This window comes from Corylus avellana, chromosome 8 (assembly GCF_965113065.1).
Source record: "Corylus avellana chromosome 8, dhCorAvel1.hap1.2, whole genome shotgun sequence".
Classification (NCBI taxonomy): Eukaryota; Viridiplantae; Streptophyta; class Magnoliopsida; order Fagales; family Betulaceae; genus Corylus; species Corylus avellana.
In genome coordinates, this window is record NC_142497.1 from 8068620 (window position 1) to 8088145 (window position 19526).

A 19526-nucleotide genomic window follows, 5' to 3' on the forward strand; every position below is an offset into this window, starting at 1 on the left:
TATCAACTAGATTGGGATTTTAGGTTGCGTCCAGTTTATTACCGGTTTGGATAAACGAGCGTGTTCGGGTCCCCCCAACCCCCACTAATCTAGGATGTTGCTTGTTTGGTAATCTTTTATTTAATGTTTTTTTTTTGTTGGTCTGTGCGTTTTTATTTTTAACCCTTGGATTCATATGAGGGTGCCATGTCGGCTGTTGATGGACATGTCAAAGACTATGGGACCAAGGATTGTGTTTGTTTCATTTTATGAAGAAAAAATAATTCCTGGAAAACATTTAATAGTAAAGTATTTTGTATCTAATTTGTTTGAAATTAACTTGAGTTTAAACTTCTTTGCTTTCAAGGAATTGGGAAAAACTATATTTATCCCTCAAACTAGCATCTATATTGTAATGTCTCACAATTTTTTCAAAGTTATAATTGATCCCCTCAAAGTATCTAACCATTTTATTAAACTTAATCTTTTAGTTAAGATTTTTTGTTAAATCCAATGAAAAAATTGATAAATAATTTGGTTAAGAATGTTATAATTATAACTTATGATGTTTGGAGTACGGAGAAGTGTCTTCTTTTTTATTTTTGTGGAATTGTGTCTTACTGAATGTTTGGTGAGGACACCAAATTTAATACCCCGAATGCTTATTAAGGTTGTTTCGGCTTTAGAATGACTAATGGATTTTCTTAATTCATTAGGGTACATATTGGTAGCAAACGCTCAACTATAGACCACCGAATGTTCAACCTGAAACCTTAGAACCCTTGATTAATAGTACACCGATAGTTCGAGCATAGTACATCGAACGTTCAACTATACATAAACGTGCTTTTCTCTTTCTTATCCTCAGCTTTTCCTTACCTATGATGCCCAAAACTTTAAAACTCAATCATAGCCATTAAGGAAAAACAAATATTTTTATAAAACAACCATTCCTTGCAATTGTTTTAAAGATCATTTTATTTTTTTAAAAAAACAACCAAAAAAACCTATTTTTGACTCTGGCCGAACGTTCAGTGGGGGACCGCCGATCGTTCAGTGGGGGACCACCGAACTGAGGTTAACCTTAGTGCGCACATTCAACTAGGAACCACACCGAACGTTCAACAACCAAATCTAAAACTACTAGGTATTGACCAAACGTTTGATCTAAAATCCTAAAATCACTGTGCAATAATACATCGAACGTTCGATAACAGTCTGAAAAAAATAATTTTAACCCATTATCAACATTGTCTAGCTTGCAGGCCACCCCCACCCTTATAAATATCCCCTGTTTCCGCCCTTCAGCCCTGGCATACGGATTTTCTTCTCTCACTTTATGCCCTCGCACATTCCTCCACGCACCGGCATGTTCTCTTGCGGATAATTTCACATGCTTCCCTTTAGCCGCCATCTGTTGCCTTCAACCGATTTTGCTCATATTTCCTTCCAACTTCATTTTTTCATCATGAATTTGAGGGAATATGTTAAACTAATAAATTTATATTTTCCTTATTAGGTTGTCTCGTTTAACCCAACTCATCTTACCATATCTAGCACATCTTACCTTGTTTTAAACACCTAGTTTGCCACATCTTAGCTTCATTGTGAATACAACATGATGTTATACAATAGTAGGTAATTCAATATAAACACAACGTTATCCTATTGGGCATTAACAACAGTAGACGTAAGCCTCTAAGGCTAAATCACCTCAAATATTTAACTTTCCCTTTGCTTCTTATCATTTTCTTATTTCATATTTTAAATTTTTATTTGAACACTACACAGTCCAATTATTATCTTACTCGACCAGGTCTTTGGAAAGTGGTACCAAGTTATCCTGCAAAATACATTTATAAACCATATTCTAGGGTACAAATACCATCAATATTGTGATTTTGTTACATACCGTTTATATTCTTCCATCATAAATAAGTATTATAAATTTTTGAGTTCATAATAAATTAATATAAGGGAAAAATACATTTTATCCTCTTGAAGTATCCACGCATTTGCGTTTTGACACGCAATGTTTAAAAATCGACAAAAGACTCCTACAATATATCTGACGTTGGCAAAAAATACTATATGTCCATCAAATCCATCTATTTGGGCGAAACCAAGTCACATGCGTGACACGTGAACTTTTTAACCAAAACTTTCGAAAATGCTCTCAGGAGGTAAAGTATAAACATAAATGACTTCGGGGGTAAAGTGTAAACATAAACATTAAAAAATATATATATTAAAAGAAAAAACCAAAATTTTTTTTAAAAAAATGGCCTATCAAATTAACAGTCGTTTTTTATAGAACCTCATAATGTTCAAAAGGTACTAAAATAGCCCATCAAACTACTAAAGTGTGTCAAAAATGCTACGTCATTTTTTATATTCTTATAATACCCCTAGTCTTTTAAAAACTAAATAAAAAAATAAACTAAACTATTTTTTAAACAGAAAAAGAAAGAAAAAAAAAGGGGGCGAATAAAAAATTAGTCACTATAATTGACTTAAATTACAAATCGCTCATGCGGTATAAAAAATATGAATAAATGTGTAAAATCAAACTTTGTGGTTGGCTCACGTCCTTTTTTTTCTTTTTTCTTTTTTTCTTGAAAAATTAATTTTTTAGTTTTTTTATTTTATTAATTTATTAATTTTTATTTTAGTTTTTAAAAGAATACTAGTATTATCGGAAAATAAAAAAAGATGTTGCAATTTTGACACACTTTGGTAGTTTAATGGACTATTTTAGCACATTTTGAACATCGTAGGGCTTTCTAAAAAATGACTATTAGTTTAGGGGATTTGTTTCTATATCTTTCCCAAATATTTAAAAAATAATAATAATAATAAATAAATAAATAAATAAAATAAAAATAAAAACTAAACTAAACTAAACTAAACTTAAAACTTACACACACAAAAGTGGGGGTTGGCTAAGCCATTTGGGGGTGGCTTGGCCCCCGGATTTGGCCAGGGGTGGCTTGGCAACTCCCATTCGGTCGATATAGGGTACCGAACCACCTATGTGTCCCATGAGGATAGTCTGACAACCCCTATATGTCCAAATGTGGTTGAGCGAAATCACCCCAAGTGGGTTTGGGAGTGGTCGAGCCACCCTCATTCGGCCGGTCTCGGGGTGGTTTGGCCAAAGGGGATGGCTCGGCCACCCCCCACTTTTCTTTTCTTTTCTTTTTTTTTTTTAAGTTTTCGGTTGAGTTTTTGTTTTTTTAATAGTTTTTGGTTTTTTCTTTTTTATTTTGTACATAAAATTTTTGTTTTAAGTTTAGGCTTAGGTTTTTTTTTTTTAGTTTTTAGTTTTTTTTTTTTAGTTTTTAGTTTTTTGTTTACACTTTACCCCCCAAAGTCGTTTATGTATACTCTTTACCCCCCCAATGGCATTTTTGAAATTTTTGGTTGAAAAATGTCATGTGGCACGCACGTGACCTAGTTTCCATCCAAATAGACGGATTTGATGGACGGATGGTATTTTTTGCCAACGTCAGATACATTATGGGGGTCTTCTATCAATTTTTAAACATTGAGCGTCAAAACGCAAATGCGTGGATACTTCAAGGGGTAAAGTGTATTTTCTCCTTAATATAATTATGAATGGATGTCAAGAAAAAAAAAAAAAACACAGAGGAGGGAAGAACGGCTTTGCCGGTTTTCCCTCCCCCCCTTCCCTGGCCCTCTCCCTCTTCCTCCCCCTTGTAGCAATGCTCGGTATCTTCTTTGTAGTCTCTTCTGGTCTTCGTTTTGGTGGTTTTGTTTTAGATCTAGATCTAGTTCTTCATACTCAAATATACTTGTCCTGGCCAGCTTCTCCGCTTTGCATTACTTTTGCACCAATCAACCAACGGAGTCTCGCATGCCAGAGCGTGTTTCTCAGGCACCAAGTCAAGTCTTCCCAGGAATGTCTACGATGCCGTGCTCCTCCGTTGCTGATTTTGGTGGGGTTTTGTTGTTTTGTTGTTTTTTGCTTTTATTTATTTTTTATTCTTCTTTTCCTTGCTTTTGGATCGAGGAAGTGAAATCATGACTCCTGACCTTTGGGCCGAGGAGGATTAAATCGGTGTGGAGGATTATCTCTCACAGCCAAAAAATAAGTTTTGGAAATTTTGGCTACCCATATCTTAGATCTAGTCTAGCCAGAGCATATCTGTTTCATAATTGAAGTTGCACATGGGTTAGTGGAAGTTGATGTCATAGATAAGATTTGATGTAATAATTTTCTGATTGTATTTATGAAATTTCATAGCATTTGGCCATGTCTTATCAGAGTTTTTATGCTCTATAATGTAAAAGTTGTTATACTCTTGATCTTTTATCAATAAATTTTGAAAGATTTTCGTTTAAAAACAAATATATATATATATGTGTGTGTGTGTGTGTGCGCGCGTGTGGAACCTATGGAGTACAAAATCTTACAAAACTCACATTAAATAAGTATCTTGTGCTAATTGATCGGATAATTGGAGCTTGAGTATAGCAGGTTTTATTGCATTCTCATTTTAGAAGATGATATTATACTAAGTTCTATTTACATTTGTATGCACCTCCAAAAGATTAACCAAGTTACTACACTCTAGCCAAAAAAAAAAAAAAAAAAGAACAAGTAGTCAATAGAAAAACAAACAAAAAGTTTAAGGAGAAATGGTGATAATGTAACAATAGATATAAAAGTTTTTTGGTATAGTATAAGAAAAAGTTCATGGAGAATTCCATGTAACAAATTTGAATGATTAAACACTTTAAAAAAAAAAAAAAAAAAATTATATCAAGGATAAATTTTGCATGAAGTTTAGATTTTTGGTGTTTGATATTAAGAAGTGGCAATTAGGTTCTTAAATTACTTTAAATATTGCAATCAAGTCTTTCTTTTTGTCTTACTATTATTATTATTTTTTTTTTAATGACTTCTATTTGTCTTACTAATGATAATGTTTATCAAATGTCATCTTAAATAGTTTTACCATTTAGTTGACATGTGATATTATTTACAGGAGTTAATGGGACAAATAAAAATGATTTAATTCCATAGAGAATCTAAAGGCGTGATTGTAACTTTTTAAATATTGAAAACAAAAAAGTAAAACCTCTAATGAACTTCAGGGACAGTTTACAAGGATCAAACTAGATGTACATCCTATTTTTTCTATAAAAATATTTATTAGAAACAAAACATGTATAATTCATTAATGCAAATAAAATATTATCTTAATATCAAGTTATGTTTTCACGTATATTGATAACATGAATGTGTCGCAATCATATGTGAAGTGAAAACAATTGTAAGAAGTTTACTCTAGGATAATATTCATTACAATAAATATAATATCAATAGTATCAGTTTTGAAATTCAATCTCACTTGTCCTTTTTTTCTTGTACAATAACCAGTGGGTGATACTTGGTGATTTTAGAGAAACGTTGGTAATATATGTTGAAAATTTAATATTAAATGTGGCCTTCATAACCATGCAAACTATCACATATTAAATAAACTTACCATGTGATTGAAAATGCTAATGTATGTATTGGAGGGAAAAGATGACCAAAACCATCTCTGTTAAGGCATTTATGATACAATTCATCAATTCTAGAAAATAGATTGCTACAACTTTGAAAATGTAAACCTAGTACACATATCGATGAAACTAAGGTCAAATCTACATGGATTAGGGAATTCAAGAACCTGTGTTAAAATTACTAAATAAAGTAAAGCATAAAATCAAAATTGTTTGTTTCTAGTGGAATGTGGAGTAAACAATTTTTTATTATTTTTTTTTAACAATGAATAAAGCAAATGCACTAGTTTGCATCTTGTGATTAGGATGAGCTAGCTCTTGTTGAGGGCAATTTTTTTTTTTCTTCTCTCAGATTGTGTAGCACGATCTAAGAGACCAACTCGAACTTAACCATAAGTATAGACCAAAGTTTCATTAAAAATAACCCACAAAATGTCCATATGCAATCCTCGTTTTTTAGGGTTATTCATCTTATCATATGTTATTGGGCTTATGGCCTACAAAAAGAATGTGACTCAAAGTAACTCCAACCCATGAATCATCTTTTCTACACGGGTTAGTTTAACAACCTCTAGAGGCGTAAGCTTGTACAACTATCTAGTAGTGGGCTAACACTTATGATAAATGACCCATTAAGACCCAGATACAAAGAGGAGCTTACATGACTAACATATATGGGTTTGATGTCCAGCAAGTCCACATCAACATATTTTAAAGCTTTTTATTCCATTTGGCATAAATGAAGCTCCATACAAAAAGGTCCAACCAAAATGCAAGATTACAGCCCAATCTAGCTAAGGGAGACCAAGTCATGCTCTTCCTTGAAGAAGTCAAAGCAAATGTGCCACGCACAGGTTTACATAGGTTGCATCAAAACAAAGATTTCTAGCAAGAGAATTCACCTACCCGTGGCTTATTTTAGCTTTTAACTAACATTTCTTCAGCCATGAACCAAACCCATGAGGTGTTTGATGAGAAAGGAAGCAAAATTGTGGTTCATTCATCAGCTTTGTCGTTAGACCATGACCATGTATTATGTGGCTTGGCTTGGCTTGGCACAATCAATAGGTCATAGGAAATTTGGAGACAAAGGTGGTCTTAAACCTTAATTAGTTTCTTGAGCCTTGACTTATCTCTCTTAGGTATTTTCAACTATTAATGCACCTTGGGAGTCTAAGTCTTTTTCTCCCGAACTTGCATATTTGGAGAATTAAGACCAAAAGTGAGAATCACAAACAAGCTTTCATTTTTTTTAATAAAATGTCTTATTTCTTACATAACCACATGAGTGTGCACTATCCAAGATAAACAAATGGTATCACATTACTTTTTTCTCTAGATGGAAAAGAGGTTCACTCTCCTATATAAAGGGAATCAATCCAAGCCTTAAGAGGAGACCACACATTGATACCATAATGCAAAATAATGAAATAATCACAAACAAAGAGCATCATTCTTCTTCATATTATTCCCAATAACTTTATTTCATTATTATTATTTTTTAGTGTTGACTTATTTCGGTGATCAAAACATAGATTGTAAGTTTTGGAAAATTTAGTTGTTTTGGTGGTTGAGTTTAAAAGTTGAAATTATAAGTTATTAAAATGGTGTCAACACCTGCCTTAACGAGGTTGATCTAGCAAAACCACTGAGAGATTCATCAACAATGATGTCAACATCAAGTTTTGATGTGATGCATTCTAGAAACATTCCCGAGAGTGTCGTTAACAAGGCATCCTGAAGCCTTTGTTATTTGGTTGAAGATACTACTAAAACCCTAGAGACAGAACCATTTATATGTGTTGAAGCCACTCGAGGACCTCCATGCGTTGGAAGGGCTTTCACATGCATAAATTAGAGTTTTCATCATTTTTTTCTATGTAAGGATATCTTTGGTCAATTGAAGATGAAACATGAGCATTCAAAGTAGTCTATATTCATAACCTAGCTTCATTCCATTGTGTGCCAAGAGTTTATATTGGTTTTTGCTTCTGTGTTCTTAAACCTTTTAGAGTGTTTCATCAAACCACAACCTTTCATTCAACAAACCATTTAAAGATTACCATGAGTCGGTAAGAAAACCAAGGAGGAAGATTTCAGACTAAGGAGATGGAGTTGTTGCAGTAGGATGCAAGAGAAGACGTTTGTATGCGTACATAAGTCTTAAGTATTTACAAAGGGTTTTAAGTTTACTTTGTTTGTACTTGAATCTTCCTTAGTGAATTGGTTTTATGGATTTGGCTGCATAATATCGAGTGGTTGGAGTTGATGGCACCTAATTTGAAATATTGGCTACTCTTGAACTTGAACTTTGGCGACTACGGCAAGGATTTGAACATCTGCAACTTTTTTGCTGGCATCGATTACTTTAACCGTAATTTTGACATCAGCAACTTTTGGCCACAATTTTGACATCGGCTACTGTGGTTGGAATGAGTCAACTATGGGCTTGAAATGGGCCACAAAGGACAAAACATCTGCTCAGAGAGAAAACAATTAGAGGAGAAAAATGAAGTAAAGAATTGGCGTTAGCCTGTTTGCATTGATACCATATAGAATCATATAATGAGATAAAGATAAAACAGAATAATATGAAATAAAGGAAAGAGAGAATGACACAAAGATTAAGGTGGTTCGGTCAGTGGCTTACATCCACACATTAAAGCCATTATAGGTTACATCTTTCTTTCATGTATGATCTAAGTACACAACTCTATTTATAGAGCTTTAAATGTGATTTGAAATATTTCAAATACAAACATATCTCTTAAATCAGGGTTAACAAGTATTATCTACATCTTTTAATTTAGAGAATACAAAAATAACATTTATTCCAAAGGATTTATATCCTTAACAATAGTGGTTTTATCTTTTATTTGCTATTCAAAATATTTCAATTTCGTCAATAAATTGGCTATGTTGATTGTGTGACGAGTTTTCTTTTTGGTTTGGATTTATTTAACTATTGCAAAATTTTGTTTTGAAATTACTTAATAATTGTGTTTTGTGCATTGGGGTCAGAACCCGCGACTTTCAATTAGTATCAGAGCAAGGTTCAGTCTATTTGGATTAATTTACTGAGTGAGATCCTTGACCCATTCATAAATTTCTTAATATCAATCTCAATCTCTTAACATCATTCCGTACTTTTATGAAAACAGTTATGCTTATTAGAAGGTTCACACGAGAACCTTTTTGAAATCTTTAGATGAATGTGTCTATAACACTATTAAAAAAGGTTGGAAACAACCAACTATTTTGGTTGGAACATGGCCTAAAGATGAAATCGATGAATGTAATTGGAATAACAAGGGATTGAATGCCAACTTCATGCCAATTACTCACAAATTTGTTGTTAAATGATATTAACATGTTTATCTTTTATTAGCATTGTTTTGTGGTTTAGATGTCCTTAGCTTGTAGATTTAGGTTTTGGTGTTTGATATTATAAAGTTGTATTAAGGTTTGAGATGCGATTAATGTTGGATTAGCCCCTTAACGAACATGGATGTACCTTGTTGTGCATGGAAGTGTTATTGGTTTATAATCATATTAAGTATCTTAAAAGAGCCTTAGGTTGTGTTAAATTAGGAAAAACTAGGACTTTTATTATAAATGGAGGTTCTGCCAGACTACTTAACATTCGTTAGGGTTATTGAATGATTGAGGTTGAACATTCTACTTGATAAACGAATATTCGGTGGTTAGACAAAATGACCATTTTGCCCACAGTTTAGATTTAAGGATATTTTTGTATAGATCAAAGACTAACATTAGATCCTTTCACATATTTGAAAGTTGGAGACTATCCAAGTGATTATTCAGTGGAAAAAATACCAATGTGAGTAAAACTCACACGGATACTTGTTATTTAAATCTATTCATAACATGATTATTTTATGTATTAAACATGCATGCTTACAACACACATGAAATGTATTTTAAAATAGTGTGAACTCTATTTTGAGGAAAGATTGATGAATAATGAAACGATGAAGTATGAGTTTTCTAAATACATGCATGTAAAAGGATTATAAACAATTGTATCATATGACATAGTACACTGTATTGTGTGAGATAATGGCTATAGAATTACTACTATAGGAGTTAACCATATGGTCAAATATATTTATTTTTATTGCTTGGCCTTGGATTCAATGGTTTTATAGGTGATCAGCACATCAAGAACAAATGGAGTCACAACTATGATTTCATTAGTGGTGTAAATCATTCGCGGTTTAAATTGTTTGAGCTACTAAAGAAAATGGTATACAGCAATATCCGGAGCACTAGTATTGCATTACAATTTACAGGCATCTCGAGACAGCGTCAACCCTACCATGAAATAGTTGATGGCTTTGGATAGACTATATGGAGTTGAACTATGACATGATTCTCTTAATTATAGGGGAAATGTACTTTACCTCCCTAAAGTTCCACCCCCATTTACAATTTGATCTCTAATGTTTAAAACTTTGCAATGTACCCCAACAAATTAAGTATTAAAAATTCGCAATATGAACAATCCGTCAATAATTTATGTTTTTTCTAACGGAAATGATTCAAAATACCTAATTGCCCTTATATTAAATTTTTCTTTTAAAAAAAAGGCAAAAACAATTGGGGGTGGCTGGCCACCCCTTTTAGCCATGGTCATCTTGCCGGATCTCACCACCCCCAATCTGGCCATTTGGGGTGGCTCGGCCACCCCCATTTTGCTCCTTAGGGGTGGCCTAACCACCCCCATGGGCTATTTTTTCCTTTTTAATTTTTTTTTTATTGGGGGTATTTTTGGAATTTTGCCAAAAAATATAGGGCAATTTTGGAAAGTAAAGACAAAAAAATGCACGTGCGACGCATGTGTGAAATTTTCAGTCAAATTAGATGGAAATGGATAATGGATGTGTCACATTGCAAATTTTTGATACTTTGTTGAGGTACATTGCTAATTTTTAAATATTGGAGGCTAAATTGCAAATAGGGTGAAACTTCATTTTTTTGAACTTCCATTACTTTCGCATGTCCTCCCTAAATTTAAAAAAACCTCAATTTAATGTATCAAACTTTCAATTTTTTTACAATCTCACCCCTCTCGACAGGATTTGGAGTCAAACATTGTGCCTGGATCAATGTGCGTTAGGAGACATAGCTGTTTAAAGAGCTCAAGAATTTATCAATTCTTAATCTTCGTGAATTTAATATTTCAAAATTGTCAAAAGAAATAGGGTTGTTGTGTCGTTTGCGGCTGTTGGATTTGAGCCATTGTTTCAAACTTAAAGTAGTTTCACCTAATGTCCTATCAAGCTTTGTCACGTTAAAAGAGTTGTATATGGAGTTACATTGAATGGGAGGCTGAATGACTCCATAATGAAAGAGATAATGCTATTCTTGGTAAGGTAAAGCATTTGTCACATTTGATTATTTTAGAGATACATATTCGAGATGCTTGCAATTTGCCAAAAGATTTGACATTTGAGAAGTTAGAAAGATACGTAATATTTGTAGGAGATGCATGAGACTGGTATAATGGGCAAGGAGAAGCCTCAAGAACATTAAAACTCAAGCTAAATACAAGCTTTCAATCATAGGTTGGGTTTAAAATACTATTAAAGGGAACAAAAAGTCTTTATTTAGATGAGTTAAAAGGTATTGAAAGTGTTCTAAATGAATCAGACAGAGAAGGTTTTCAAGAACTGAAGCATCTTCATATCTAAAATATGCTGAGATTAAGTATATTATGAACTCAAGGATGCATTGCATTTCCTAACTTAGAGACTTTTATTCTCAAAAATATGACGGGCTTGGAAGAAATATGTCATGGCCAACTTCTCTTGATACCCTTTGATAACTTGAGACTTCTAAAAGAGGTAGAGTGTGATAAATTAAAATTTGTCTTCTCATCTGCCATGGCTAGGGGCCTTTCTCAACTGGAAGGATTGGTGATAATAAAATCTAGAATCATGGGTACAATAGTCATGAAAGACGAAGGTGAAATAGAAGAATAACATACATTCTTATTCCCTCAACTGCGTTACTTAACACTAGAGCATCTTCCAAAGCTCATGAGCATTTAAAATTCACTCGTAACTGATGCTAGAAAAATTATCTCGTAGGCCAAGCCTGATTTTCACATGCCAATTCTAGGTGAATAGGTATATAAAACTTTATTTGATCAAATAATTTGATTCCACACACGTCACAGGCCAACATAAATGTATGGAGCACACCATTTCAATAATAACTATTTTAGTAGTGTATTGAACAACAGGTTTTCACATCCATGAAAATCAACCAAAATTAATTTTTAGAATCATTACAACATCAACTCTTGTTCAAATAAAATTTGGAATAATACGAATGCTATAGCTTTCAAACTTATGAGCAAAATACTACAGGGGAGCCAACATGAGAACTCTATTAGACAACCCCTTAAGTTAGCATTTTATAAGATGTCCACATTGAGGTCAAAGTGATAGAACGTTTATGGCCTCTAAATGGAATGAATGTAATTTTCATTGCGATATCTAGAATTTTACGTCAAAGAGAAAAAAAAAAAAACATACTAATAATAACAAAGGAAAAAGAAATTTGTCTCTGTCTCTCAAATTTTTGATTGTGATTCTAATTTTTTTCTAGAGCAAAGGGTTTCAATTTTGAATTAGTATTGAAATGACCATGATCATCAATTTTTAAGAATTTTTGTAATTTCACAAGAAGTTTCTGGAATTGCTGTCTTTACGAAGAATGCGAACTTCTAACAAAGAATACATTTGTAGGATTATTAAGAAATTCTGATTCACAAATATTGAGTAATTTAATTCTTTATTCTTCATTTTGAGTATCAAGTAAAAGTTTGACTGCTGTAATCAAATAAGAGTAGTGGAGATCATGGTTGTGAAATATTTGAATAGTCTTTGAAAATATTGTTAGTTACTAACCAGTTTATGATTAATTTTTAGCCATTACTCGTCTTTAAACCACATAAAATTAGCTACCAAGTACTACTATCACATCATTTGTGTAGACTAATTATGTCATTTGAAAATGTCGTGTAATAGATCATGATCACAATAAAATAGCACAAAACAATCAAGAGTAGAAGAGTTTATGTGGTTTCCTCCTATGAGGTATATCCACGAACAAAGACAATTAGAAATTGAAATAAAAAAAAAAAAAATCAATAATGAAGAACAAAATGGTGATGAAGGAAAACAATTCAAACTCAAAATCCAATATACCCAAAAGTCTTATAGTTTTTTATTTTTATTTTTAAAACGAACTTTTTACTACATATATATTTTTTTTATCTGTGAATATGAGCCCATACTCTATGAAATTTAAGTATGACAATGTATATTTGCAATGTGATTACATGACTATTTTAAGAAAGGTTTTCAAAGAAGTTTTAGAGGATAAATAATTAACCATTGTTGCAGGTTATGTTCCCCAACTTAAAAAGCTTGTGTCTCACCTCAATAGGCTTGGAAGACGTACATTACAACCAATGTTGGCAACAAGGCCCTCTTGCAGTTTAGGAAACATGCAAGGTTTCAAAATTTGTCAACCTTGGTGGTGGAGTGCTCCGGCAATATAAAAAATCTTTTGTCATTCTCTACAAGCAGACATTTGGTGCAACTTAAAGAACTTAGCACATTGGATTGCAATGTTATGAAAAAAAATACTAGTCACTGAAGATTTAGAAGTAGTTGAAGAAATAATTCCTAAGGAGTTGTTCCCTCGACTAGATTCCCTAATCCTAAAAGAACTTCCAGTGCTAAAAAGATTATTTGAAGGAAATAATATCAAGTTTTCATCATTGATGTGATTAGCGATAGACCATTGCCCTCAATTGAAGACATTCATATCTAAACCTATTAGTTTGGGCATGGTGACCTGCAAATAACTCAAGGCAATGAATGCAGAGAAGAACCCTCATACTGCTGTGCAACCTCTCTTTAATAAAGAAGTACATCTTTTTTACTTGTTCCCCTATTTTAGCCTCATTTTTTTGTTCTAAACTTCTTTTTTTTCTTCAAAAAACCGTTTCGTAAATTATTACGAATAGGTATGTAATTAGCACATGGTATGCACCTTGCAGATTGCCTTCCTTAATATATTTGGGAATCTTCCATATGGATGACTTGAAAATCATTTGGGGAAACCAATTTGCCGTGGATTCCTTTTAAAGCCCCAGTGTATAGATGTTGATTCTTGTGAAAGTCTTGTGAACATCTTTCAATTTAATATGCTGACAAGATTTCAGAGTCTAGAGATACTTTGGGTTAGGGATTGTGGCTCACTGCAAACAGTATATGAACTAGGGCCAAATGTTATAGAAACAGATGTTGTAACAACCATTCAATTGAAATATTGTATTTGAGTTGGCTACCCAATATGAGGCATGTAAGGAGTAAAGACCCCAAGCCAATTTTTAGGTTTCACAATCTACAAAGAGTACTTGTTGTAGGATGTATGAGTTTGAAAAGTTTATTTTCGATATCTATGGCTAGATACCTCACGCAATTAGAGCAACTTGTGATAGTTGATAGTAAGGTATTGGAGGAAATTGTTGAAGTGGAAGAAGCGGTGCAAAAAATAGCTAGGTTCACCTTCCCGTAAGTAATTGTCCTGCATCTTGTAGTGATACCAAGACTCAAGTGGATTTCATAGTGTCCACCACGAAATTCACTAGACATTTGGGGTGGGCACCACATGGATGTTGAATGTTCATGTTGTTCCCCTGTTTTAACCTCCTTTTTTGGTTCTAAACTTTTTCTTCTTCCAAAAACCGTTATGTAAGTTATTACGAATAGGTGTATAATTAGCACTTGGTATAAACCTTGCAGGTTGCCTTCCCTAATTTGAAATATTTGAAAATCTTCCACATGGATGACTTGAAAATCATTTGAAGAAACCAATTTGCTGTGAATTCCTTTTACAAGCTCTAGTGTATAGATGTTGATTCTTGTGAAAGTTTTGTGAACATCTTTCAATTTGATATGTTGACAAGATTTCAGAGTCTAGAGATGCTTTGGGTTAGTGATCGTGGCTCATTGCAAGAAGTATATGAACTGCAAGGGCCAAATATTACAGAAACAAATGTTGTAACAACCATTCAGTTGATAATATTGTATTTGAGTTGGTTGCCTAATGTGAGGCATATATGGAGTAAAGACCCCAAACCAATTTTCAGCTTTCACAATCTACAAAGAGTACGTGTTGCAAGATGTACGAGTTTGAAAAGTTTATTTTCGACCTTTGTGGCTAGATGTCTCACGCAGTTGGAGCAACTTGTAATAGTTGATTGTAAGGTATGGGAGGAAATTGTTGAAGTGGAAGAAGCGGTGCAACAAATAGCTAGGTCCGCTTTCTTGCAAGTAATTGTCCTAGATCTTGCAGTGCTACTAAGACTCGAGTGGTTTTGCCCAGGAGTTCATACTTTAAAATGGCCAATGCTAAAAGATATGTTGGTGGCTTGGTATCCAAAAGTTGTAATATTTGCTTCTGAACTTTTAAGCTTTCAAGAGAGCCAACTTGAGATTAAATAAACCCTTTTCTTGGTTGATAAGGTACGTAAGAGCCTTAAATAATCTCATTAAATGTTCACACATTTAGGTATCGTAGAGGAGGTGAGTTGGAGGTAGAAATTAAGGGTGTTGTGGTTAAAAGAGGTGATAAATGCACAATTCTTTCATTGAGTTGCCAATTTGAGTAAAAAAAATTCTTCATTAAAATTTTGTCGAGTTAATGGTATAGTGATGTCAGATCATTTCGAGATCATAGCACATATAGTGCAATTATATAATAGTTTGTTTACCAAATAGTTCAATCAACGACCTAAATTGGGTGATTTTTCTTTTGACTCCAAGTAGATGCCATTTGGTTGGAGAGAGCATTTGGAAAAGAGGTCTTGCAAGTGGTAAAAGTTATGAATAGTGATAAGGTCTTGATGGTTTAACAATTCTCATGGCCTGAGACATAGAGACCCTTCGTCTCCTTTGTGTTTGTCATTGTTATGAAGGTTTTAAGTAAAAAGATTATTACTACAGAGAACAAGGGCCTTTTATCAAGATTTTCTATGGGGACTAGGATGTTGATGCTCTTAGCATCTCACATCTATTGTTTGCAAACGACACTTTGATATTTTGTAGGGCACACCCTAATCATCTTTGCTAATTGTGTCGGAATTATGTTCATACTTTATCTTGTTAAGAGTAGGCTTTGATTATATTTTCATATAGTTAGATTTAATTTGTAATCACGTAACTTAGTTTGTTGATTGGTCTTTAACCGTAACATTTGAAGACTAATCTATATTATGATGGTTTAGATTTACTCTGGTTATTTGATGATTGTGAATTTAAATTATAGCTATCTCTGTTTTTAAGTAAAAAGTTTTCCACTGCAGATTTTCTTTGGAGATGATGAGATTTCTAAGTTTTGTTCCTTATAGAATAAGACTGGGAGGCGAATCATGAGGTCAATTACTAGTTAATTAATTTCACTGGAGCTTTGCAATGTTGAATGTTTGGTGCTGGGTAGAAAACCCATTTCGAACAAAAAATCAACCAAACCACTTCTAGGCAAGTCCTAAAATCTTAACAAGATCTCTAACAAAGTCCTAAGTCAAAATAACACATCCATTTAAAAAAGAATTACAATCAACATCATTAACATGCTAACTCATCATTAAACTAGTATTAACACTAATAACACAACCACAAGCTTAAAACCTTCAAGTTAAGCTATGAAAAACACCTAGATAGCACAACAACTTAAATAACAAATAAACATAAGAAAGTTATCTCATTGAAAACAAAAAAGCTTTCTCACACACTTACACAAGGGTAACATTGAGCAAAATGGGTAAAAATAGGCTAAAGAGGCGTAAGAAAGGGGTATTTATACGTGAGAAAAAGCATTGGATAAGAATGAGTTGATTTACATAGTATTGCCACATGTCGAACGTTTGAATGTACCATTGAACCTTCAATGTACTGTTGGGCCAACGGTCTTGGGGTTTCAGATTGAGCGTTTTGTATCGTAGAGTCGAAGTTTCAGGACTAGGATTAAGGTTGAATGTTTGAGAATTCAACATAGAACGTTCTTCACTAGGATTTTGGCTCAAATGTTTGGTCATCCTACATCAAATGTTACTTTAAAAGCAAAATTAAAATTATCACTTCCAATGAATTTTAATGATCTTTGCAAACCCATTAGCCCTTGCAAAGCTGTATACAACCTTAATAAACATTCGAGGGGTACTACATATACAATCTTCTTTTCAACAAATCTTACCCCACCATGTATTGTGGAAGAATGTTTGAAAAGATAGTATAATGATACAAATAAAAGGGCTTACTTACAAGAGTTTCTAACCTTTCATCCAGTGAGCTTACATGTATCAATTTATATGATTACTAAATCTTACTAAAAGAGGAAAAACTTGAAGGAGAAATTTCTATCATTAAGAATTTTATTAGGGATGAATGCATTTTTAGTCCCTCTGGTTTGGGGTTTTGACAAATAGCTCAATGAGTTTTAAAAAGTAATTAATTACTCTTTTGGGTTAGAAAAAAGAACAAATTAGTCCATGTCTTTAGAAAATTTGACAGCATCCGAACCACCCCAAATGGTAGAAAAAGGAAAAAAAAAAAATTAAGGTCATGGGGTGGTTTGACCACCCTCTCACTAGCCTAATTCGTGATAATGTGGCACATTAACATATCTTGTCAACTTTTTTAATGATATGGACTAATTTGTTTTTTTTTTTGCTTACCCCATAGGATGATTATTAACTTTATAAAAGTCATAGAGCTATTTGTCAAAATCGAAAATTACATAGACCGAAAATGCATTTATCACATTTTATTATTCTTATTATTATTGTTACTGTAGTCTTATTGTTATAATAGGTTTAATGAAAAAACCCTAGCCGTCTCTTTTCTCTCTAGCCACTAGAGAGAAAAGAGAAACCCTTTAGCCATATAGGGGAGGAGGGTTGGCCATTTGGTTGCCTCCCTCCTCCCCTCATCCTCCTCGCTCCGGTGCTAGTTATTTACCTGATGCGCTAGCCCCGGTGCCTCCTCTCTTCCCTTTCCTTGCCGCTCCTTTCCCCCTCTTTTTTCTCCGTTTTTTCCCCTTTCTTGTCGCTTTTCTTTAGGGCCGGCAATTTTGACACGACCCGCGATCCCGACACGAACACGACACGAAAAAACAAGTATTGGGTTTGGGCTAATCGGGTTCGGGTCTTAATCGGGTAGACCCGATTAAGACCCGAAAATTTCGTGTCTTAATCGGGTAGACCCGATTAAGACCCGAAAATTTCGTGTCTGGTGGGTCGACCCGCCAGACCCGGATTTTTTATTTTATTTTATTTTTCTCTTTTTTATTTTTTTTTATTTTTTTTTTCTGCCTTGCGACCCGCCGGACCCAGATTTTTTTTTTTTTTTTTCTCTTTCTCTTTTTTTTTTCTACCTTGCGGTCCTGCGGACTCCTCACCTCACGTTTACACTAACTTACAGACTTTAAGACTTTTCTTTTTTTTTTTTTGCCTTGCAGACTCCTCATGTTTACTAACTTAGTAACTTACAGACTCTAAGACTTTTTTTTTTTTTTTGCCTTGCGGACTCCTCACGTTTACTAACTTACAGACTTACAGACTTTTTTTTTTTTTTTTTTTTTTTTTTTTTTTTTTTTTTTTAAGTACAAACTTTAAGAAATTAAGACTTACTTTACCATTTTCAGCCTTTGGGGACAAGGAAGCCTGCTTCAAGAAATAAGTTAATACATAATTACCAACAAAAGAGAAAGCCAACAACCAAACTGTGATTTTCATTGTTTAAATTAATTTTTTTAACACTTTTGTTACATGTGGGACTAAATAATAAGTGGACCATTTTAATAAATGAACTTATAATAAATGAGCTTACTTGTTTTAACTTTTAACTTTTAAGTTTATGTGAAATTATGAGTTTAGTATTTTCTTTTGGAATACAATTTGTCAATTACAGTCACTTTCCGATATATATATATTTTTCTTATCCTTTATTAAAGCCTTTAATCTCTTGGAACTCAATTTTTTGCATTGACTATATTGATGTATTATTGTATTAGTATTATTATTACAATTTTGATTTTGATTTTGATTTTGATTTTTTTTTTTTTTTAAATTTTATAGTTTAGGGTAATCGGGTCGTGTCGGGTAGTATCTACCCGATTAGACCCGATTATTTTAAACGGGTAAAACGGGTCGTGTCGGGTTACCCGGCTATTTTCGTGTCATAATCGTGTCATACCCGATTACCCGTTTAGCTAAACGGGTCGTGTCTGGGTATAGGCTAATCGTGTAACAGGTACTCGCTCGTCGTAATCGGGTCGTGTCAGGTACCCATTTTGCCACCCCTACTTTTCTTCCCCCCGCCTTCATTTTCTGCAGCGGGCTCCTTGGCCTTGTTTTGGCTCTTTGTGGATTCGGATTTTGTCTGTGGTCGCCGCCGACCTGTGTTGCCGCTTTGTTGCCCGCTAGTAGGGTTTTCTTTCATGCGTACCCCACTACGCGGCGGTTTCCGGCCTGCACGGATCCGGCTCCCTTCCGACTATCGTCTTCCCACTTTGTGCTAATTTTCCTTGTTTTTTTTTTCTTCATGTTTTGGTGGTTCCTTGTTGTTTTTTTTCTTGTTTGTGGTTGTTTCCATGTCCTGCTTTGCCGATCTTCTCTGCGCTTGTTTGCCGCCCATCGTCCACTGTTGGGCCTTTCGACGAGTCCCCGTCGCAATGAGCTTCCAACGCCCCTTCGATTTTCAGTTCCCGGAGTGTGCTTGATCGGAGTGTGCTGTTTTTTTTTCTAGTTTTATTTTCCTGTTCTGTTGCTTCTTTAAGATGTATTTGTGTTTTGGCGTATGTTTTTTCCCTGTATGGTTTAATTTCCCTATTTTGTTAGGCTTGTAATAAGGATCTTTCCTCTCTCACTCGATCTATGTCACCTTCGGGTTAATTAGTTTTGGTCCAGA

General features: G+C 33.7%; 1 pseudogene; it reads left to right on the forward strand.

Annotated features, from left to right (window-relative positions):
* The first annotated feature begins 9506 nt into the window (after nucleotides 1-9506).
* On the forward strand, nucleotides 9507-15062 carry LOC148584070 (uncharacterized; annotated as a pseudogene).
* Nucleotides 15063-19526: the final 4464 nt, after the last annotated feature.